Here is a 25,318-nt window from a genome sequence, read left to right on the forward strand (position 1 = left end):
CAAATGATTATTATTATTATACTTCTTTTAAATTGGATACAGGAAAACAAACATTTTGTCCTCACCTTAGGCCTCCATTTGTACAATTTTTTTATTGACAAAATGTCTGACATGAATACTAACAGTTTAAACAAAAGTCCACTGAAATGCTTCACTGAAAGTAGAAAAAAAATGTTAATTTTATATCATTTGAATTTTTCAATACCTTTTTAAAAAGTGTGCTGTCGTACGTACGTGTGCGCGTACCCAGTGATAAGCCAAATAAGATGGTCATAACTCACTAGTCCCATTAAAAATGAATGAGATTTTGACAGGCCTTAGGGAAAAGACTGGGGAAGAAATGGACTTGTGGTTTCGAGGTAATTGGGCACGGACTACTTGGTAAAGAAAAAAAAAAAAAGCACCGCTTCCCTGTAAGACTCGTGTTGCAGAACAACCCAAGCGATTACATGGTCTTGTTTTGAACATTCACACCTCACCCACAGTGTTGGAAAAAGTCTCAGCATGTTCTGGAGCGTATAGCTGATTCTTCACAACTCCTGCAGGCTTAAATTGTGCTCACAACGCTGTTTTTAAGCTCTCACTTTTTAGCCAAATGGGACTTTGGTCGCGTAAAATTTGGATTTGATATGTCACTTTGAGATTACTTAGATTATTTCACAGCGGGTGCCACTATGAATTAACATGCTTTTACTGTACAGATGATGCGAGTAGAAAATCAAATGAGCAACAAAACGGACAGAACACAACTCAAAATTCACATTAATACCATTTACCAGATTTTATTTCATGATAATTCACAGTGTAGACTTTGTGTTGGCCGTCGTCATGAGATGTGTGTTTTGGCGCGAACAGCAGTGGCAAAGAAAACCGCTTGGCTGAAAAAGTTTTGGGCAACTCTTACCCACCAGCTGGCTGCTTCCAAGACTTGGCCCGCGGAGCTGATAAGCAGAGTCGAGCTCACAGATCACAACACGGGAGAGATGTCAGAGTTTGGATCTCACATCTCGGATGTTTGTTTGTGGTCCAACAAATGTCACAAACTGCATTCAGAATATCTTATCTGCAGTGATTAACCTCGGTAAATATTGAAAATGAGATGATTGCTTAATATATCTCTCAGTTGGGACCAAATAAAGGCCAGCGCAAAAGGGGCATACGAATATTTAATTTAGCTGAAGGGAAGGGGATATTAGCAGTTTGGGGATACAGTACCTGGCTGCTTTTGGTTGCTTTAAATTTGTTTTACATTACCCTTTTCTCAGCTATACATCATACAGTGGTTAAATCTACCGTACTCAAAAAAAGTTAAATTGTGTAGACTCAATATAATAGCATAAAATATCATCATATATTTAGTGGTCTTGTGGGAGAAAATCCAAAGTCCCTGTGATATATTTCCCAGTGAAACAGAATATTTGAGCGGTGTACAGGTACAAGAGGGATTTAAATCCTTTGCATTTGATTGGACCGCTAAAAAGTGGATGGGCTTAGCGCGATACAGAGCTCCACAAACCCACCTCCCTTCTGTTGTTAGATAAGGAGGAGGATGAGGGAGCGGCGAAAGGGAAATTTTGCAGATTTTCAATCTGCTCTGTGTCACCGCAGAGCAAGCGGTACATGCAACTGAACGGTGCCCGGCCTCTTTCCGTGCCGACGGCGTACGAGCTTTGCTTTTCCTCTTCAAAGCTGCAGCACCTGTGCCCTCTTTCCTCTCACACCTGCACCCTCCCACTGTGAACGTCGTTCATAGTCACACTCACAGCTGAATGAAGCCCCCTTCTTTAAGGCGTAGGGTATAAATACAGCGGCAAGCTTCAGCATGAACTTCCCTCTCTCCGGCGGAAACGGGTGACTTTTCGTAACCATGGTTTCGTATCAGCATCTTTCAGAAGCGCCAGCTGAAGCCTACGGAGAAAAATAAAACTCCCAAGTTTCTTTGGTGGCATATCTCTATTTTTTTGTTAACATCATCTCACTTTTAACTTATTTTGCAACAGTCCCTGTAAATACAGCACTGTACAATCAAGCGAACACGTCTACCGTTTTCTAGTCAGGTCAAGTCAGTTTATTTATATAGGACATTTAAAAACAACAGGAGTTGACCTGCTTCCCAGTACAGGTATACATAAATAAAGATGCAATAATACATGATGCAATACAATTAACACAGGTACAAATTAAATAATAAGTTGGGAGAAATAGAATAAAACCAACAACAGATTAAAAAGCAGTAAGAAGATGTTAGAAATAAGTTAAGAGGGGACATGACGAAAGCCATGGGGCAGCCTCAAAAGGTGGGTCTTTAAATTTAATTGAAAATTGTCAATGGTGGAACAGGACTTAATGTGGGATGGGAGGCTATTCCAGAGCCTGCGATCAGCAGCAGAAAAAGCTCCTGGTTTTGAGGCATTAGTGAGGGACTGAGAGGGGTTGTTGTGAGGATAACTGCTTAACACATGGTGCCGTCCCATTCAGGTTTAGACATGCAACCCTTACTAAAGAAAGTGTTGCTGGACATCTGTAGGAAAACGCCCGACAAATGAGGAATAACATTTGTAACATATCATACGAACCGTTGTATGAGGATATGTTGAACTAGAATGGCATTCGGAGAACGCAGACCTCCACCAAGCTGCCCGAGTACGATTGCCCCCTCCTCCCCGTTCAGCTTGCGCCATCATCAAAGTGTATTTTTGTGTATGTTGAGATCAGCTGTACGCAGCTGAGCAGCGTAAAACACTTCATTCAAACTGGACAGAAACAAAGTAAAACTCACCTAAATCGTCGTCGTTACTCTTTCCAACAATCACCAAGTGTGCTTTGGTCGAACTCGACTGTAATTTCACAGAGTTTAATGTGTAAAAACGCCAAATCTACAGGTGTCCCCCCCTCCCTCCACTCCCCGCTCTCTCTCTGTCTTAAAGCCTGTGGTGTTAATGCACAGGCTAAGCGGAGTTATTAAAAAAAAGATTCCCAAAGCTGGATCATGATCCGGATCGCCACCAAAATCTAATGGATTGTTCATTGTGCCACACCCCACCCCTCCAAAACATTTCATTCAAATCCATCACGGACTTTTGGAGTAATCCTGCTAACAGACAAACCAACCAACCAACCAACCAACCAACCAATCAATCAATCAATGCCGGTGAAAACATAACCTCCTTCCTAGGCCTTCGGCCTTGGCGGAGGTAACTATGACCTCTAATAAACATATACCAGACATTGTCAACAAAAACTGAACATTTAAAAACGGTAGAATTTACGGCTGAGCTGTTGTATTGAATTGCTGTTGTAGATTGTACAGGTGTACCTTATAAAGTGTACGTCCACCATCTACCTCGCCCACCTCCCTGCGACTACAGAAACGCAGTGCTTCCTTCTCTCATTTTCTGTGAACATAATCCTGGCAGCCATTACATTTCTCATCACAACCTACTTTGGGAAACAGATGAGTAGTATATAAACGTAATTACCAGGAGACAGGGGTGGTGTATGAGGGGATTAATGACAGGCATTCTGAAGCGCTTTGTTCTGTTTAAGTAGAAAAGTGGTGTATAAGTGCAGCCCTTTACTTGTATCCAAAGACATAGTGACAAATAACATCATGTTTTAATAAGCTATAGGTGGAGGTGGATCGTTGCCCCAAAGCAAGACATCAGAGCACAACTAGTGACAGTATTATGCAGCATGTAGGACTAACAGCAGTTTCTGGTGAACATTTAAAATGATCCCTTGTTGTTCACTTATTTACTTTTCATCCGGCATAACGTGAAGTAGGCTACATATTTGCGTTTATACGCTCAGGGTGAGTTACATAATCTTGGGGAGAACTGTTGCCTCTTTGTGCGAGTTTGAATAAAACCCATTTATTATGCATACCTTGCTTTTTGAATCACTAAACAGCATCCTTAGATGCAAAATTAGTTTTGGTTTCAGTCGCTTCCCCGGCCGTTCTTGAAAGGCGTGTTGCTAAAATCATTACCTGATTTTCAGGCAGTCAGAGGCAGGTAGTTTATGCATCTCTTCCTCTCAGTGCTTTTCCCTTTTTATTCCAGCTCAGTCTCACTGTGAATCACAACACATTTTTGTTACATAAAAGCTTTTCGTGTCTAATTAAGATTTAGTTTTAGGATGAAGTACGCAGCAGTATCTGATAGCGGTTAGTTTACTTCAATGTTTTATATAGAACTTTTCTGCAGCGTTGTCCACCATTTTTACGATATACTTTTTAGATCTTGGTTGTTTTTAACTATATATTTCAACCGGATGAAGGATTTTAGTCATTGGCCATCTAGATCTTAAAGGGATAGTTCGGGTGTTTTGAAGTGGGCTTGTATGAGGTACTTATCCATAGTCAGTATTTAGAATATTTTACAGCTTTTCCTTGCCATCAGACAGCCCTTTCTGACGGGGAACTGAAGCCGTTGTATTCATCTATGCTCTCGCTAAAACCACCAGCCTCCATTGAAAAAAAATACAATTCCCATGTTTTGCAAGGTTTTTTCAATGGAGTCTGGTTGCCGAGAGCATAGATGACGGCTTCAGTTCTCAGTATCTGTCTCATGGAAAGGTGAAGCTATCCCTTTAAGTTATCAAAGAAACAAGCTGAGCAAACGTTAGTGGCAGCTCTGCTCGCAGCCCCTCTGGGACGTCCTGTGTCTGCCAAATAGCATCGGAGAAACACTGATTTTTAACGCAAAACAGCTTTTTTTATTGTTTTACCGGTTTTAATCACCGGGTTTGTTTGTTTTGGAGAGAAGAAGACCTCTGTAGATAATTTGGCTCCCGGTAAAAACCTCTTGAACGATAAACACTAAAGAAATTCTAACAGGGGGAAGCTGACTGCAATGATGGTGAAGAAAACACCAACTCCCATGATCCCACGCTACTTCATGATGTCACCGAACTCTGTCATGTATTATTGTTTTGATTGAGAGACCCTTTGTGGCAGAAAATGACATTTTGTGCATTTAAATCATAATCAAATCATGTAAGATAAATTAAAATCATTTTAAAACCTGTAATGTTGGTTCAAATGAAACCCCAAATATAAAAAATGGAAGCAAACAAAAAACAACAGCAGCGTATAGTGTCTGTATAACCAGGGATCTCCTCACTCGCAGTAGCGAGACAACCTCAGAGACGATGTTTAGCACTCAAATCCACCATTTTATCATATAATGTCACACGTTTATTTCCTTGATCACGTGCGTATTCATGCAGCGCCTTTATTTACATAACATCAAGGTGAGTTTCCGCACAAAGCCGGCAGATCCACAATTTTGCAAATAGTTCTTGTTTTATGGTAATACAACTCATTACTTTGCATTCGTTGGTTGAATAGTTTCAAAAACTGCCAAATGCAAGCGTGCCTTTCTTTCTCAAGTGATTTATTAGGGGCATTTTATCCTGATCCTACAATCTGCCACTTGATGATTTCACACACTAATCCGGAGCATTAGTTGCCAACAGCGTGTCGTGTTTCCACTAAAGCATGCGTGCCGTTATTCATGAATGAAAACGTACAGTAAATGGGATGAACAGATGGAAACTAAGGTGAACTAATCCAGTCATATAAAGCAAAGAGGCGGTGAAGCAGCCTCTCATGTAAATCGGATATATTTTGAACTTCAATTATGATTTTTTTTTTTTTTTTTTTATCAAAACATATGTTCCACTTTATGCAATTTGAAGTGCGACAGAAGGCCGCATTTACACCTTGTTTCAATGTGGAAATGAAGCGCATATCTGCCTGTAAACATGAGCTCTCGTCGCTACATAAACAACTAGAATAATACAGAATACACAGTCATTTAAACATAATGAGGAGGCTTCTGTCTTTTACAGTTTTTGCTTTTCAAAACTGATTTTTCAAACATAAGCAGGGTAGAAGCAGGGATGTACTAGGACTGAAATTCAGCCCGGGTGGGCTGCGGAAGTACTGCCAAATGGTTAGATTAAGCACTTCAAAATCTGACGGCTGCTGTTCTGTCTTTCAGAGGTTGTAGTGGGCTCAGTTGTAAAACTAGAGAAGATGATGATGATGATGAAAAAACAAGGAATCCATTGGTACCAAAATTGCCATGCTAGCTTGTCGGGAAGGAGGTTAAATAACGCTCCAACGTTACGCTAAATTTTGGCGAGGAGAAACTGGCATGGCCTTTTTCAAAGGGGTCCCTTGACCTCTGACTTCAAGATATGTGAATGAAAAAATGGGATCTACGGGTACCCCGACTGGATAAACGAGAATTGGATTATGCTGCACGAGTTGTGTGAGAGTTTGTAGACCTTGTTTACTTCAGTTCATCAAGACTTTTCTCTGTTTTCAGATTCTTCGTTCACCCTGGAGGCGTACATGAAGTTTTCTTCAAGAATTCAAGGTGAGTAATTGAAACACAAATGGTCATTTCGTGCGTGAAGTATTCATTTAAATCTCTCCTACTGCTCGGCCTTGTGTACATTGACCCTGTATTGATCCTCTGCACTCAACGAATGTTCTTCATCTGCTACCTCCCCCGGCATGGTCTTCTTCTTTGTGATTTTTATGTCCGGTAGAGCCGCCTGAACCGCCTCTTTGTATGCGTTCTCCTCCAGCTCATTGTAAGCCCACTCAACTAAGACATTAGCAGCTTTCGTGACACCATCCATGTCCCTGGTGCATGTTTTTAGGCTGTCATGGGCCCCATTACTTGCCGTTGAGCGGTGATTAGGTCCATGCCACTAGTCAGCACTGTCTCGTGCTTCAGCAGGGATTCAATGTACCCTTATGACATATCTTCCACTATCCTTTTCAGTGATTAAATAAACGAACAAGGCCTTGTCTTGCTTAGAGCCTGGTCCGTGGCCCGCCACCTAGTCTCCCCAGCCGTCTGTGTCGCTTGTCATCACTCACTTTCTCCCCCATATTCATACGGTTGTATGAGTCCTTGATAAATACAGCATTCACAGTGGAGAAAAGGGATGCACTTTCTATCACAACGTCTGTCTCAGAATGAGATTGAGCACATGTGCACAGCACCAGATGTGCACTTGGTTAGGATAACCCCCTTGTTTTGGCCTTGCATGTTTGCGGCTCCATCTGTTGAGTTGCCTACGCAGTTCGGAATATCATTATCCACCGTTGTCAGAGTTTCTTTAAGTAGCTCCACAAAATACTTTCCAGTTGATGACTCACATTCAACAACACCTATGAGCTTCTCTGGTCTCAAAGAAATGCTGATTACAAGGGCTGGGACAATTCACCTATCTCCCGATTCGATACTATCACGATACTTGGGTGCCGATTAGATATGTAGTGCGATTCGATATTGCGATTTATTGCGATTTTTGTTAACTTTTTTAACACTAGACCATGGGAAAAAGTTGAATCATACACTTCTAGGGACTTTTACTTTGGAAAATATCCAAATTAATACATTAAAAATGTTTGATTTTCAGCATGTATGTAGTCAGAGAAGTCAGATATATCAGTCATTGTCAGGAATTATTTATTAAATTTTTCCCATCAACCCAAAAATCAAAGAATCAAGACACAAATTAGTGGTATTTTATTTTGAATGTATAAGGTACATGTAATGTTTTAAACTTCTGGTGTATATAATCCAATTAATCTTATTTCCATAGATGTATTTTGAATATACAGTTCCCTTTGTTAACACCTTATTTTGAAAACCGGACGTAGTCACACACGTGTCTACTTCCTCTAACTTCTCCAAGGTGGTCTCTAGCTCTCCCGTCAGCTCTGTTCTCTTTATCCATCCATGATCAGCTCCATCGGGGCCGTTTGAATGCATTTAACATAAATGTCAGTATATGGGTGCTCTAAAGTAAAAGAAGTAACTTCCTTCTTCCTCCACATACACTCAAATGAAGAAAATATATTGATTCTGGCATTTAAAACTTTCAAAATTGTAAAAAGAAAATTCACAATACATAGATGAATCAATTTATTTCCCCACCCCTACTGATAACATTGATGACTTTGTTCACAGATATTTTAGAGAGGATCCTCCGCCTTTTAGCCCCAGTCGTGTGTTGCTTTTTACTTTTTTGTACACATTAACATATTCTTCCAGAGAGACATCAGATTTGCTCATTTCCTAGAAGTTTTCATGATCAAAAGCAATGCTCTCCCAGGTGTACGCAGCTTCAAATCTCGGTGCCTCTCTAGCTAAAACCACGCTTTCCGATTACTTTCATCACTTCTATGACACGCTCCGTGACTTGGCGTTTCTTTCTGATCTGGTCACGGTGAAGAGAGATTTGTTTTTCCACCGACTAGGCTTGCTATGTCTGCTTGGCTGGCCCTCATAAAATATGCCTAGCTGCACTATCTCTGTGGACTTGGTGCTCTTCTATTCTCTGATGCTTCCAGGCTGTCATCCCCCCCTTAATGACTGTGTTGTCATTTGCAGATGGCTTTGCATATGCCACACATATTGTGCAGTGCAGTGAGTTTTCTTTCTTACGTACAGTATGTGAGCCACTTCTCTCTTTATAGCGTATTTGGTTTGAAAGATATTCATGCCTTTTCTGGAGGGGTTGTTGAAAGAAAAAAAAATACATCCTCATCTGTGTGTACCCGTGGCTCAGCTTCCTTGGTCCCTTCCCTCTCAGATAAGATTATCAATATCTAATTTAATCAAAAGAAAGGAACATATATATCTAATTCAGAAGGCCAGTAAAATAAAGACAATAGTGGATAGGCTCCTAATATCTGTGTGACTGCACTTATGACATAAACAAATGACTTTATCTTGATATATCTAATTCTACACATAATATAATTACCTCCCCAGCCCTGCACACTGCCCCTGTATCTGTCACTGTTTAGTTAGCACACTTCCATGTAGTACACTGTGCACACTTTGTACTTACTTGCGTAGTGCGTGAATTTTGACAGTAGTGTCGTCTCAAATAGCACACGGCTGTTGTGTACCAGGGCTGGGACAATGCACCTATCTCTATCATGATACTTGGGTGCCGATTCGATATGTATTGCAATATTGAGCACAGCTAATAGGAACGCTCAATACTCTCTGAAGTGACCTGTGATTGGCCAAAGTCTCCCGTCACGGGCTAGATTTTTTAAAGCCTGAAAACAGAGCCATGAGGAGGAGCAGAAGTCTATTTTTCTCTCAGAACACTTGAATTACAATATGCTGAAAGGTTATTATGGGATTTTGCCCAATGATGCCAAAAATATTCTGCCTACTGAAGCTTTAAACAACAAGTGTTATCAAGAGATTTGGTCTTATAGGCTATATAAATCAAGTCCAGAATGTAGATGTGTGGCTGGGTTTAGCACAGTAGTGAAATACACATCTCACATGAAAAGTTTACAATTTTTAGATACATTTTTAAAAAAAAAATTCTTCTCAGGCTTGGGAGCAAATTCTTTTTTTAGAGCAAGTGACAGGGAACGATGTGCAGCCTGGATATACTGCTTATTATATCTCCCTGCGGGGAACGTAAAGTGTAATACCCTTATGCATTTGCAAAATGCACTACATAATGCTGCTTCTTAAAACAGCACAGCACGCTGAGGATTTAAATATAAATCATACAACAGAAAATAGACAACAAATCATGTGAAAGCATACGTGTCTTTTCACACGTGTGTGATTTATGTGTTTAATTAGCATATTGTGATTTATGAGGGTGCAAGTTACTTTGCTTTTGTGGATGTTTCCTGTGATACATGCTTTTGGGCAGCCCCGCTCTGCGTGAATCTCTTGTTGATTTATTGATCGACCACGCTGGAGCTGCCTCTCAAAAACACGTTTTTTTTAAGCCAAATCAATCCGGTAAAAAATAAAGTCATGTCTGACAGAAAAACATGAGAGAAGCGGATGGTACAAATTTTCTGCGAAAGTGGCCTCACCAGGACACAAGGAAAGGTCATCACGCTTGTGCGACCGCTGCACACCGGGCAGATTAGTCATGACATTTGCTGGACGGCGACATATTTAGCTCGGCAGATGAAAATGAAAGCAAGAATGATGGATGTCAATAGATTATACCAATCACCGTGCCATAGATCATTTCCTCGCAAACAGAAGAGGTTTTGGCACTGGGGTTGGCATGGCAACGTGACCATTCGGTCAAACTGATGCTGATAACTTTTTTATTTTTGTTCAAAGCTGGGAAATATCAGTGTAATCAAGTTGCTTCGGACACACGCGGTTCAACGGTGGCCTCATAAATATGGAGAGCAGCGCCTGGAACAAGCTCTCACTGAGTTTGTTGGCTTGTTTCGATGCATTTTTTGAGAGAATAATCTGTATTATGGCTTCATTTAGGAGCCTCGATGAATGGCAAGTGGCGCAGTCAGTTAACCAAAACACACCAAAGATCATATTAACGGAGGCATTTCCTGGTGAATGAAATGAAAGGACCCTCAAAAGACGGGAACATTCATTTGTGTTCTACAGTATCTATTACATGCTCCATTCCTGTCTGCTGTGTACTAGCAGTGTTAAATGACGCGTGTCATGCGACAAGCCGCTGCACTGCGTTGGCGATGAGTTTTGGACTTTCTCTTGAGATGAATCATACCCGAGTTAATTTGGCACAAATTATGCGAGAATCTGCCAGCTGGTGGGTAGGGCTGCTTGGGAATCCATACACGGTATGATGAAGTTTTCTTGGACGTGAAAAGTTAAACAGTTCAAGTGTCAAAAAGTAAAAGTTCTTGTGACTGATAAATTAGACATTTACATGCACAAAATATTCATTTTTTTTTGCCCTTATTCCGAAAAAAGATAATATTCCTAATTTTGGGCTGCACAATTAATCCAATATTAATCACAATTTTGTCTTCCCACAATTAAATGAACATGATCGCCTGCGATATTGACGTTTAAAATGTACGTTCTGCTCATAGAAAACTGCTGCATATCAAATCAAGCCCTTCCTAAACTAACAGCCGCGAGCTGGTGATCGAGATGTTTTGGCTTCACTTTTGGGGATAGATATTATCTATACAACCAATGTGATTAAATTTAGAGCATAAAATTGTTTCTCTAGCTCATATTGTTGCTAGTTTTGCTCTTGAAGTGCTCCAGATTGAAGCATTTATCTTTAAAATGTAGCTAACAAAGGGGTAGGGTGAATATTCATGCAATATACATAGAGCAGAAAACAATATTGCAATGTCAGTTTCTTTTCCAACATCGTGCGGCCCTGATTTGTACATTTGCAGGAATGTAGCACAGCATGGAAGTGAAAACAGTGCTCTGTTTATTTTAATGTGAAAGTGCAATATGTTGTCGCTAAAATCAATGAATAATGGTGATAAATAATTGTGATTAGCATTTTTGGCCATAATTGTGCAGCCATATTTCTACTACACTGTTTACATGGCTAATGAATATTAATATTCCACTAATATTCCCGTTTACATTCATCCATTCTCAGATTAACCTACTTGAAAAGGTTGGCATTGGGATATTTGCGCATATCCACAAACCTGTTGATATCCAAGTCTTTCATGATGTTTAAAAGTAGGTGTGTTTCTCCTTTCGACCAGAAATGTGGGCAACAGGGTCGCAGGTTCAAACCCGACTTGGGGCCCTTCTGTGTGAAGTTTGCATGTTCTCCCCGTATTAGCGCGGGTTTACTCCGGGTTCTCAGGTTTCCTCCCACAGTCCAAAGACATGCAGGTTCATTGTTGACTCTAAATTGCCCGTAGGTGTGAATGTGAGCGTGAATGGTTGTCTGTCTCTATGTGTCAGCCCTGTGATAGTCTGGCGACCTGTCCAGAGTGTACCCCGCCTTCTCCCAATGTCAGCTGGGATCAGCTCCAGCCCCCCCCGCGACCTTGCCTTTAGTGTCTCTTATAAAAATGTGTCTCCTGTCCTATTGTTCACTGTAATAAGTGGAGAAAGTTGTAAAGGTGATACAACAGAAAGGGGAAGAACGAAAGTTGGAAGTTGTGTTTAACTTTCACAACTCTTTATTTGTTTTTTACCACTATGCTCTTCTTCCAGAGATAATTGACCCCCCCCCACCCCACTGTTTTTAGTTGTTAGTATGAAGACAGAATATTTCATCTCTCATTTGTTTCCCTCTGTACACTCAGCCATTAAAGAGATCTGTGACATTTTGAGTTTTCTTGGGCTATTTGTCTTTCCCAAGGCACTTGTCAAGATTTGTTGTGACTTCTAGTTCAAGTTAAAACATTAACACAACCATTTGTAAACATTTTTAAAAATGAAAGAACAAAATGTTCTTTCAAGAAAATGCCATATAATCCCACATGATAGTAAGTGAGGCTTGTAATGTCACTTCAAAAAACGAAAAAATCACTCATAAATATGAAAATATAAAAAAATATCGGTTTGATTTCCACAACAAGGTTTTCTGTGTCCAATGAAAGGCACGCAGCCAATTGAAAGAGAGGCTCTCTTTTTGTGTGATTGTGTGATGATGAGTAGTTGAGAGGCAAACATTACACTCTGATTGGTTTAATTAAATGTGCCAGAGTGACAGCACATTCAGGGGTGGTCATTTTGAAAACGATCACTGTAATCACACACTCGTGGTAATTGGCAATCTGATGCAGCAGCAATTTCAATCAAATCACAGGATAGGCAACACTGACAATGTGTTTATCGAATGCATTTTTGTTAAGGGCGGTCCTGATTGTAACTGCTGTTTAAATTCAATTTTAGTTGCACTTTGCTTCACATTTGTGTAATACAGAAATTGACCACCATCTAATATGTATTTTTTGTGGCTTCTTCTCAGTAACGAGGAAAATACACCCAAACAAATACGCATTAAGGATAAGTTCACATTTTTTCAAGTCTGTCTCAAAATAACACTCACATGGCCAGGAGTTACTGGTTCCTGTAGTCTAAGGCTGCAACTAACCATTATTTTCATTGGCAAAGAATCGATTAATCGATTAGTTGATTGATCTATTAAATGTCAGAAAATGTTGATCAGTGTTTGCCAATGCCCAAGACGACATCCTCAAATGTCTTGTTTTGTCCAAATATATTGAGTTTACTGTCATAGAGGAGTAAAGAAACCAGAAGCTATTCACATTTAAGAAGCTTCAATCAGAGGATTTCGACTTTTCCTTTTTAAAAATGTCCTCAAACCAATTAATCGATTATCAAAATAGTTGGCAATTAATTTAATAGTTGACAACTAATTGATTAATCTTTGCAGCTCTACTGTAGTTGTTCCTCCCCTCTAAAGCATCTCCGCTGTAAGTGATGGAGGCCAAAATCCACCGTCCTTAAAAAAAATCCATTCCAAAGTTCAGATAACATTAATATGAGGCCTCAGCTGTCTGATAGGCGATTTAAGTGGGTATCGTCCAAAGTTGCGCTTTATGTTTAAAAATCCCTTTTTGTTTTACTATCTCTCCGCAGAAGCTCCGCAAGGAAAGACAAAAAAGGGAATTTTGCACTAAAAAGACTTTGGAAATAACCCATCTGATTTGACTCTGAAGCTGCATATTATCTTAAATAATCTTATATGCACATAAGAAAATATCACAACTAGGGCTGTCAATCGATTAAAATACTTAATCACGATTAAACCCATGACTGTCCATAGTTTATCACGAATAAATTGTAAATTAATCACACATTATTTATCTGTTCAAATGTACCTTAAAGGGAGATTTGTCAAGTATTTAATACTCTTATCAACATGGGAGTGGGTAAATATGCTGCTTTATGCAAATGTATGTATATATTTATTATTGGAAATCAATTAACAACACAAAACAATGACAGATATTGTCCAGAAACCCTCACAGGTACTGCATTTAGCATAAAACAATATGCTCATATCATAACATGGCAAACTGCAGCCCAACAGGTAACAACAGCTGTCAGTGTGTCAGTGTGCTGACTTGACTATGACTTGCCCCCAAACTGCATGTGATTATCATAAAGTGGGCATGACTGTAAAGGGGAGACTCGTGGGTACCCATAGAACCCATTTTCTTTTTTTTTTCCTTAATTTGGTTTTACATAAACAGACATTTACATAAACATACTTAATTAGATACAAATATAAAGTGAACCAACTTTTCCACTTTTTACAATGAAATTATGGAACACAAAAATAGAACATGGGGTGCTTTTCATGTGAAAAAAAGAAAAATTAAACAAACGAAGGGCGTTTTGGGGAATATAACCCATTTTCATTTACATATCTTGAGGTCAGAGGTCAAGGGACCCCTTTGAAAATGGCCATGAGAGTTTTTCCTCGCCAGAATTTTGCGTAAGTTTGGAGCATTATTAAGCCTCCTTTATGACAAGCTAGTATGACATGGTTGGTACCAATGGATTCTTTAGGTTTTTCTTATTTCATAGAGGGCATTATCTTCACTCTAGCTTTAAGACTGATTATGTTACAACCTAAAAAACAAATTAGTGGCGTTAAAATTAATTTGACAGCCCTAATTAAAGCTTTAATATTGTAATTTAGTGGTGTGTATTCACACGTTTGTCATGCATCCAATTACCAAAAAACACACTGTGAACCTGCCCAGTTGGCAATCCATTCTTGATATCAAGTATCAATTAAATGTAATGTAAGTGTCACAAATTAATCAAATATGAGAAATTTGGAGCGTTATTTAACCTCTTCTCGACGAGCTAGTATGACATGGTTGGTACCGATAGTTTCATTAGGTTTTCTAGTTTCATATATTACCAGTATCTTCACTCTAGCTTTACAATTGAGCCCGCTACAACATAAAAATCGCAAGTTGCTTTAATGCGTTAAAGAAATACATTTGTTAAAACAAATTTGCTCTATTATCGCGTTAACTTTGACAGCCCTAATCGATACGCTTGAGTATCACGATATAATGTTTTGCCATCCTGTATAGATTCTCAAAATCACTTCATTTTTAATTAATAGTTTAAATATGCAAATGAGGTATTATCTAATGCTTACTTTTGGTGAATTTAGGAGAAATCTACGGACGCAAATAGACAAAATGAAGTAAACTAAAAAATATTGATACAATTAAGTATCGCGATATTATGTTTTGTGACACCGTATCGATTCTCAAAAACTACATTTCTTTTTAATTAATAGTTTACATGTTTAAATGCAAATGTAGATCTCACTATTCTAATTGCATTAACATAAATATTTGGTGCATAAGGTGGTGTGTTCTTTATACTATGAGAGTTTACCTAAAATTTGATTTAAAACAATATCAATATTTCGCCTTGCTTACAGTATCGCAATATATTGAATCGTATCGTATTGCCAGATTCTTGCCAATATACAGCCATATACCTGCATAGTAATGTACATACTCCTATTATTGTTTAATATTTGCTGCACTTCAGTCGTATGATTCATAAAATCTAATGTTGCTGTAGTAATCGCTTGTAAAGAACCTGTTATGTCGAGATCACAAGATAAAAGAAAATATTTGCGACATTTGCTCTTATTTTATTAGTCTCACACTTACAAATCTAGACAGTTATGCAGTCTCAGTTTTCCTCTAGGGCAGAGTGTTGGCATGTGGTGGCTGCGTCTCTGTAAGTGAGAACATTGCTATTGATTCCTGTTCAGTTAAATGAAACTGTTTCTAAGGGGAGTTGATGGGTTGATTTGACAGTCAAGTCTGCTCATGTGACAGCAGCTCCTTCCAGGAATAAAGAAATATGTTCTCTTTGCACGTTTATGTAGTAATTTAGCTGTCTAATGATGTTATAGTAAATTAGTTCTGCTTTTAAACTCACTAATGTATTCCGCAGTTTTCCTGCCGCTGAATAGCTGGGACGCGAGTCACTCTGCCGTCAAGAGTTTCTAACTCATCAATCACAATTTAATTAGTTTGGGTCTCAGCAGACTCCTCCATCCTGCCAAGAACAGAACATTTGTGGGAAACCGTCAAAACTTTTGGTGTGAAATTGGAGAAAGAATATCGAATATTGGCACAAAATATAGGCTACTGGCAGCTGAATACATATTTCTGACATAAAGTACTTTTCTAACGGGACTAGGGGTTACAAGCAGTGATTGGCTGTGACTGCAGGAGGACACAAAGAGTGAATAAATTCAGAGTTTTCAGTGTGGGACTTTGAGGAAAGACCCAGAGGCCACTGAGAACTTCAACCGTCTCGGGCTCATTTTAAAAGCTCATGCAGGACTTGAATATTGAGCTACAGTATATTAATAATGGCCCCACATAATATTTTCTCAAATTAGATTACATCAAGTATTAATTGAACTCATTTGGATTAAATTTAATTTGCTCAGGCATTTCCAAAGCGGGTAGGAGGTTCTGTGCAGTTGTTTCGGTTTGATATGTCTACCCCGCCTGGGTGGAGATTTGATTGACAGATACGGGATATTTAGAGCCAACAATTAACCTGCATGTCTTTGGACTGTGGGAGGAAGCCTGAGCACCCGGAGAAAACCCATGCTACGTGTACTTCTTGACACAACTTTAGATGCTTTAAAACAAAAGAGAGAGACTGATTAAAACAGTCTCTGATGAGCTCATTCTGCCCCGAGTTTATCCAAAGACCATCAAAACTTGAAGTTGAATCGACCTAAAACACTCCAAATATTATGTTTTCAAAACAGAAATTGTGCTTAAGGAGGTGTAGCACATTAAACACTTCTGACACAAGTGGAGTCCTCAAATATAGTGCAAAATTAGTCACATTTGATTAATTTATGACACTTATATTACATTTAATTGATACTTGATATCGAGAATGGATTGCCAACTGGGCAGAGTGGTTCACAGTGTATTTTTTGGTAATTGGATGCATGACAAACGTGTGAATATGCACCACTAAATTACAATATTAAAGCTTTAATTAGGGCTGTCAAATTAATTTTCACGCCACTAATTTGTTTTTTAGGTTGTAGCGGGCTCAGTCTTAAAGCTAGAGTGAAGATACTGCCCTCTATGAAATTAGAAAAACCTAAGGAATCCATCGGTACCAACCATGGCATACGAGCTTGTCATAAAGGAGGATAAATAACGCTCCAAACTTATGCTAAATTTTGGCGAGGAAAAACTGGCATGGCCATTTTCAAAGGGGTCCCTTGACCTCTGACCTCCAGATATGTGAATGTAAATGGGTTCTATGGGTACCCACGAGTCTTCCCTTTACAGACATGCCCACTTTATGATAATCACATGCAGTTTGGGGGCAAGTCATAGTCAAGTCAGCACACTGACACACTGACAGCTGTTGTTGCCTGTTGGGCTGCAGTTTGCCATGTTATGATTTGAGCATATTTTCTATGCTAAATGCAGTACCTGTGAGGGTTTCTGGACAATATCTGTCATTGTTTTGTGTTGTTAATTGATTTCCAATAATAAATCATAATCACGATTAACTATAGACATCATGAGAATAATCCCGATTAAATATTTTAATCGATTGACATACCTAGTTTTAATATTTTCAGTATTTAAGTTTTGGTGCATGTCCCTATAGAAATCAGTTGCTTTTCATGCAGAGAAACTTGAGTATGACTGAATGGGTGGTCTGGATGATACGTCCTGCTAAGGGACACCTTGTAAAGACTCCTAAACCTTTAGTTAATGGGACGGTCCCTTTAACAACTCCACCACCTTAGCACGACCCATTATCATGATTGATAACGCCTCCCTCCCTGCAGATAATTACAGCTATTTGTACATTTCCGTACGTATGTAGTTGTTGATTTACTAATTTGTGATGTGGAAGTCGTTGTCAGAGGGCCAACTTGAGGATCCTTTGATGATAAATGGCGGTATCTATCGGAGCCAGCGGTGTGAGACCGGGTTATGACTAAGGTCACTCCAGATGGAGTTTGCGGGACTGTAGGTGCTTGCGAGTCGGTGTCATCAACATAGATCACGGAGCCCCCCGAACGACCGAGCCGCTCCGCCGCTTTTTAAGTGCTGCTACGAAGACAGAGAGGAAGATGGAAGAAGAGGGGTTGTGTTTTTTTGTGCGTTTTTGCAGGTAAATGAGACAAAGCAGAGGAAGGTTGAGAGATAAAGGCAGCCCTGACGGACTGTGTTTGGCGTTTAAGAGCACAAGTAGTGGACTGGCTTGGCCTCCCTTCAGCGCCTCCTTGATTTATCATAAGTGGAACACGTTAACGCTTAGTGTAGCCAGATAGAGTACCCATCTTCCCCTCCACTCCTACACCACCTCGTGATCGTTATGTCATTTGTTTATGATCCACGGCTCTCTCATAATGGGCCCGTTTGGCGTAATGCTATCCATCAGTCTTCCCAATGGCCTACTTTCACGTGGACACCTTTCCCCCTCCTCTGTGATGCATTAACACAAAAAATGTGTTAAACCAACGATTGACTTTGAAATAGCGATACGAGGACGTAGGTGTGTTTTCAGAAAGGCAGAGTCATTGCCGCTGAAGAGGACCATAATGAGTTCTACGACTATTTGGCAAGTGCATCCGGCTTTATGTTTTTGCAAGATCTTAACGCGAGTGAGAGGGGAAGCTGAATGCATTCGGAAAAAAGCTTTAGGTAATCGACACAGTGAGCTAAAAGTGGCTGTGGATCTATTTCAGATTCAGCACGCGTACCAGCGGTCTAACAGGCTAGTTGAGGCATGTAAATGCCTCTCACTGCAGTACAAAAAAAATCATACTTATATGCGAATTATCAGCCAAATGAAAAATCAACTTATCTGCTGCACTTTCCTCTTGGCATTTTGAATTTGTTTTTGCTGGACTCACTCAAGAAAGTGCATGCTCTTATCCTTCATTTTCACAAACGTAGCTTGGTAACCTTGTTAAAATCCCTCATTTTATCTAAGGGGTCATGGCTGGAAAATGTCAAGGTATCACATAAATCACACCGCTCTCTCACAGAGCGTCGTCCACGGGCAGAAATAACTCCACATGAGCTTAATATCTAGTGACATTTGGTGTCTGTAGCAAATAGATGAGTGTTTTTTTTAATAATAACCCGCAGAATTATTTGAGCCTTTTGAGAAAGTTATTGTATGTGGCAGAGGGCGTAATATAAGGGATTGACTGTTTCATTTGCCGCGACATGGCCTGACCTCTGTTACCGGCCCACAGCCACTGTGGTTAGTGGAAATGTCACGACGCTCATGTGCCGATCACCCGTGCTCAGGTCGCAGCGCGCGGTGGGACTGAAGGTTTGCCCGACATAATAATGCCAACCTCTACACGCTGATGCAGATGAGTGGCAGCTGATACAGATGTGTGGGAGGCAGGGAGGAGGGACTTGTGATGCTCCAATGACAGGTTGGAAGCAGGTGGTTAATTAAAACAAGTATAAATGTTGAGGGGAAAGGAAATAATTGCAGCTGTAGGCGCTAAATAATCAAATGTATTTCTATATAATAATACTCATAATGGTTTTGCTATGAAGTAGAGCTGCTTGCTTTTGGCAAAAATCACAATCATGGTTATTTTAATATTGAGATAAATTATCACAATTATTGAACACTGACTTTGGAAACATCATGCGTTCATTAAACTTTTTTAAAATATTGTCTTTTTAACAGTGGATTTTCTTGAACTTAAATAAAACTATAAATATAATTCAACTGAAAAACAAATAAATGTAAAAAAAGTTACATTAATAAAATAAATAATATATAATACTATATTTATATATTTAAATAAATAATATAAAACAATAATTAAGTTAAATCAAAATAAATAAGCAACTGTGTTGTAATGTTGCACTTCCACAACCTACTGAAAACTACTAAACATAAATATTCAATTTATAAAATAATATATAAAAATAAATTTGACCAATATAAATTCGACCAAATATGTCTACTTCTGGTTCTGAAAAGTGAAGCCAATGCTGAAAGTGTGCTGAAGCATTCTTTCTAACAGCCAGCAGGGGGCGACTCCTCTGGTTGCTAAAGAAGTCTGATTGTATAGAAGTCTATGAGAAAATGAGCCTACTCCTCACTTGATTTATTACCTCAGTAAACATTGTAAACATGAGTTTATGGTCTCAATCTCTAGTTTCAAGTCTTCTTCAATACAGCATGATGTTCATTTAGTACATTATGGTCCCATTAAGAGTCAAATAGACCATAAAGCAGGGGATGCTTTAGGGCGGGGCTACCTTGTGATTGACAGGTCGCTACCATGGTGTTGTCCGCTCTGGGAGTTGTCCATGTTTTTGTCATGGAACTTTAACCCTTTCACAGTGTGTTTTCACTTAATCAAAGTTAATTGTTACATTTTGGTTGCCTAAAAATACCAAAATGGCGATAGACAAATACCAAGATGGCGAAGGCCAAAATGTGGATTTCAGGGCTTCAAAACAGCAGTCCACAAACCAATAGGTGACGTCACAGTGACTACGTCCACTACTTATATACAGTCCACGTGTCCAACCTTAAAGCAACTCTTTTTTGGCTGGTATTGAAGTGTCTTTTCTGGCATTTTCTCTCCTCCCTTGTCTTTCCTCCTCCAGCATTTGCAATGCGGCAGAGCTGCCACAAAGTTTTGGAGTGACACCTCTTAGAATGAGTTTTCATCTGGTGCTCTGAGGGCTTTTTAGTTCAGTTTTGGCCAAGATGTAGTGGACCATGCAATATTTTCATGGGCTCCCATTAGGCATCCTTATAAACTGCTTTAGCCAGCACAGATGGCCATTCACAGAGGTAGACACAGTGGTGTAAAGACGTATTCAGATGTGTTTCATACCCAGTGCTTCATATTTGGGGAATATGTCCATTGGCGGTTTGTGTCAGAAAGACTTCCTAAGGGTTGATTCAAAGGAACCAGACTTAATGTGGCCATCAAAGCCTGCCTAAAACATCCTGCCAACACAGCACTTTTGGTGCTGTTTCACTTCTTTGACTTACCCACAAAACAGCAGTGCAGCGATTGGTCGATGCCAAGGTGTTCATCTCCACTTGGTGGGCCTGCACATCACTGCAACTCTGAAATCCTTCAACTTAGCCCAGGCCATGTGGGCTGCAGAGGGATGTGGAAGGAGTCCTGGCGGTGAAACTGTTTACTGGCAGGGGGAAAGCTCGCCAGAAGCAGCGAGCTGTAAGAGGAGGGAGGCTGTAAGCAGATGGGTCGCCGGCACGCACCTTCATTATAACTGCAGCACACTACATCGTGACACCCTGTGGGCTTTGTCACACATACTGTACACACACACACACAGAGTAAAACTACACTTGCAACTCTACACCCAAGTGTTAACAGCTGGTCATGTTATGTGTGGAAGTGGTAACGGTTGTCAGGTTGTCACAAGCAGGGTGAAGTGTCGGCTTCTTTGACGCAAGAAAAAAGCAAACCCGCTGCAACTGTCGCTCTCCTGTTTGGAGACACTGTGACTACCATTGATGACGCTGAGGTCACATCATCTGAATGTTATTTGTCCTCCATCCATCCATTATCTTCCGCTTATCTGGGGCCAGGTCACAGGGGCAGCAACGTTGTCCAGCTCTTCCTGGGTGACCCTGAGGCGAGATATCTAATCTCTCCAGTGTGTTCTGGGTCTACTCCGGGGCCTCTTACCAGTTGGACACGCCCGGAAAACCTCTAAAGGGAGTCGTCCAGGAGGCATCCTGATCAGATGCCCAAACAGGGTCTGAAATTAGCACCTGCCACCTGCCAAATGCGTGTAAATTGTTGGCAGTGGCGGATAAAATCGCCAGGCCATCCGTCAGCCACTTTGGCAGACAGGGAAAACCTCAGCTGACCCCCCAAGAATTCATATGCTAATTATGACAATTGCGCACAAATATCTAACAGTATAAAATGATGACATTTTGGACAGACATGGATGTAAACTGTAACTTGTGACTGGATGGCGGAGGCGTACAACCGTGAGGCGGTAATTCTAGTTTATCAATAAAGCAAGTAAATGTTTTTAACCAATGATTGCAGATGACAGTGGTGAACAACTTGGCAATAAAACACCCCTCCCTAGGGATGCACCGATCCGACTTTTTCAGCCCCGATAGCGATACCTGGGCTTTGAGTATCGGCCGACACCGAGTACCGATCCGATACCAGTGTATAATTAATAAGCTCTATGCCTCACTGTGTGGAAGTGATTGGGATCATTCTGTTATGTTTAAGGAAACATCAGGCTTGACTAAAACATTTTATTTTATTTATTTATTTAACCTTTATTTAACCAGGAAGTCCCTTGACATTAATATCTCTTTTTCGAGGGAAATCCTGGCCAAGATAGCACGTCATTACAATATTACAAAAATTATAAAATAAAGCATTTCAAAAACGGCCAAATAATTGACGTGGTTAACATTTTTATACAAATAAATACACAGATAAAATTTACTTTTTACAAAAGAAACAAAAAATGAAAAAAAAGCACTTGGTTGCCCTTGGTTTACATATTCGAAAAGGAGTGAGAAGAAGTACAAACTTAATCAATCCCACCCCTTCTCCATACAGTAAATCATTCATCGATAATCAATCAGCTTCCTTATTGAGCTGAACATATACTCTAATTAATTTTCCTAAACTTGTGTAAATATATATAATATACATTACCTTTTATCTCTGTCATACAAAAATATAAATTAATTACTGATATAATTATCCTGATCAAATAATATATTCATTATCAATCAAAATACAAATTCATTACTTACATATTTATCTTAATCAAAATTTGTATTTATTATTAAATAATAAATTGTACACTAGCAACTTTATTAAAAAAACAATCTTCAAAATTAGCAGGAATTACAATTCAAGTGTAAACCTTTTTACTGCAGCAACAAATTGGTCAAAACTTAAAAAACAATTACAATTCCTGTCTATAATGTATGTATTTAGTATGTAAAAATAGAATTGTATTGAATTGATTGGCCACATTGTGACTGATATCCGGTCCAGTTATTTGAGTCCGGGTTCGGTACCCCTTCCTACAGCTCTGTAGAGTATCTGTTCATATGCGGAAGGTAGTGGTGTTAACTATTCAATTTCACATAGAAACTGGCATTTGGGAAAACTCATTGGGACTACTTTGTACCAAATAAATAGTCCCACCTATGAGAAAATATAGTATGTGCAGTACATATCTTTATGTGACAGTCTGTCTTTGAAGCCACTATAGTAAACAGTACAGAAGTTTGACGTATATATCAGACTGTTGAAGTGTAATTTGTTTGAGCCGCCATCACTACAGTCAGCCGGGCGTCTGCTGTGACGGGCAGGTGCTGCTGTGTGATTTCCGACCGGCCGACGAGCGCTTAGCAGAGGCCCAGGCAGCTTTAGCATGTGTTCATTAGTGAATGCTGGGGAAGCTTATCATTCTGAATGGCCTCATTAGTGATAGGGATTAATATGCGGCAGGTTCATTAGAGAGACAGGCGGAGGAGTGTGTTGCCAGAATTGCAACAAGGGCTGCTGGTCTGGACCGGCCCTCGCCTCTCGTGTTGTTTCAGCTATTAACAGCAAAGCCTCGGAAGAGTTTTGATCATTTTATCGTAGCGGATGACACAGTGTGTGCATTAAGGTTGAAGATGAATAATAATAAACACTTGTCGGAGTTTGACAGCACTGAAAGGAAAAACAGTTCCCGATTATATTAATGCTGCTGCTGCGCTGTGTAACAAATGATTCTGGCTATTATGTCGCTATTAAGGCAAAGCCTCGCGCAGACAACATGTCTTATGGTGTTTTAATTGTAATAGCTGCCCTGACAGGGGCGGGTAATTGTAATAAATAACAAGCATCACACAGGGGATATACTTTAAAGTGTGGGATATGGGTTAATAACAGATTTGTTGCATATTATGTAAAAAAAATCAATGATATTTGCTCATAGTATATAGTTACTTTTGAAGGTTAACTGCCTGAGACCCATAATAGACCTGTTTTAGTCTTTTTTAGAGGGGGTACAGGGGGTCTTTAGGGGGAGATAGCAGGTCAACGGTAGATGTCACATAGAAGTGGTGTACATCATCTGAAAACTGGGAACCTGGAGATTAATTTGAGATGGGTTTAGAACATTGTGATAGAAGTATATGATGGTCATCCCCATGCCCTATTATGTCTTATAAGTTGTTGCAGCAATTTTTGGGTTGATACCATTTGTTACACAGATTTGCTGCTAAATTTAACCATTTTTTACCACTGGAGAATTTATAAAAACGATCAATAATCCCTCCAAAATACCACATTAAGACACCAAGACCTTGAGGAACACCATAGAAAAAGCATGAGGCTGTGATTATCCTAGAGGTCATTATATACAGTGACGTGAAATTTCAAAAAATGGTCTATAGGCATAATTACATGCTACAAAAGATGTGCTACATCTTGGCATTTTCTTGCTACAAATATAATTTCGCAGAGAAAAATGTTTGAGCATATAGTTCTTTTTTTAAACTTTATCGTACCAGATGGAATTTCCATCTACAGCACAGATTCTGACTGTTAGATTGAGCTATCCATACAGCAAACTCTTTTTCTCCTTGCATTTGAGTGACTCGGAGCCACCGGTGGTCCACTGCATACTCGTCCTGTGCCAATAGCATGCTGAGAAAAGGGACTTGGGCGCCGCACGTCTGCGAAGCACATTAAATATTAATTGCGGCGCTATTGTGTGTTCTTTTATTTATTTAATATTTCACCAACCAAGATTCAATGCCTGGCTTGAGTTAAAAAGTTCAGTGGAGCGTGTTGTGTCTTCATGAAGGGGTTTAAAATGCCCATGGGTCAGGAAAGCTTCCGCAGACACACTTTGTTCTTTCCGTCTTCACACTAAACCCAGAAGAAACCGCCTTTGTACCGGCGCGCTAATCCAGTATGTTGACTCATATTGTGCTTTTGACTTTGTGCGACTCTTCTATTCTATTATCCATTATATTTCATAGTGCATACAATACTTTCTTCACCCAACCTCTCATAGAGAAATAAGTCGGAGTCACATAGGGCTTCATTTAACATTGGAAAAATTAAAAGTATTTTCCTATAATTTGACATTTTTTCTACCAGTTTTGTAACGTTGCATCTTTTATTCCAATCAGCAATGACCATCACTCAAACGTCAGTACAAAAATGGAAGTAAGCTAGCATATATGGGGTATAAATAAAACACGTACTGGGTACCTATTGGGATCAATATGTTAGAACACAACAAGGAATAACTGGCTGGCAAATTGGTGTTTAAAAGCCTTTTTTAAATTACTAGGTACCTATTTAAAGTGCCAATAGACATGTTTTTTTCATCATTATGAAGTAAATGTTGATTGCACAATGTAATGGCTATGTAATAATGACACCATCTGCGTCTAGATTGGTTCCCTGTAAGCTTTGCTTTCACTACAAGCAATTCTGTCTGCCA

At 39.6% G+C, this 25,318-nt stretch overlaps 1 protein-coding gene across 1 annotated transcript in view; it reads left to right on the forward strand.

Annotated features, from left to right (window-relative positions):
* LOC119483949 (neural cell adhesion molecule 2-like) overlaps positions 1-25,318 on the forward strand; it is a 529,018-nt gene that overhangs the window by 64,696 nt on the left and 439,004 nt on the right. The window contains 1 exon segment of the mRNA XM_037762474.1: positions 6,336-6,386. The gene's annotated coding sequence lies outside the window, so the exon portion shown is untranslated.

This window comes from Sebastes umbrosus, chromosome 24 (assembly GCF_015220745.1).
Source record: "Sebastes umbrosus isolate fSebUmb1 chromosome 24, fSebUmb1.pri, whole genome shotgun sequence".
NCBI lineage: Eukaryota > Metazoa > Chordata > Actinopteri > Perciformes > Sebastidae > Sebastes > Sebastes umbrosus.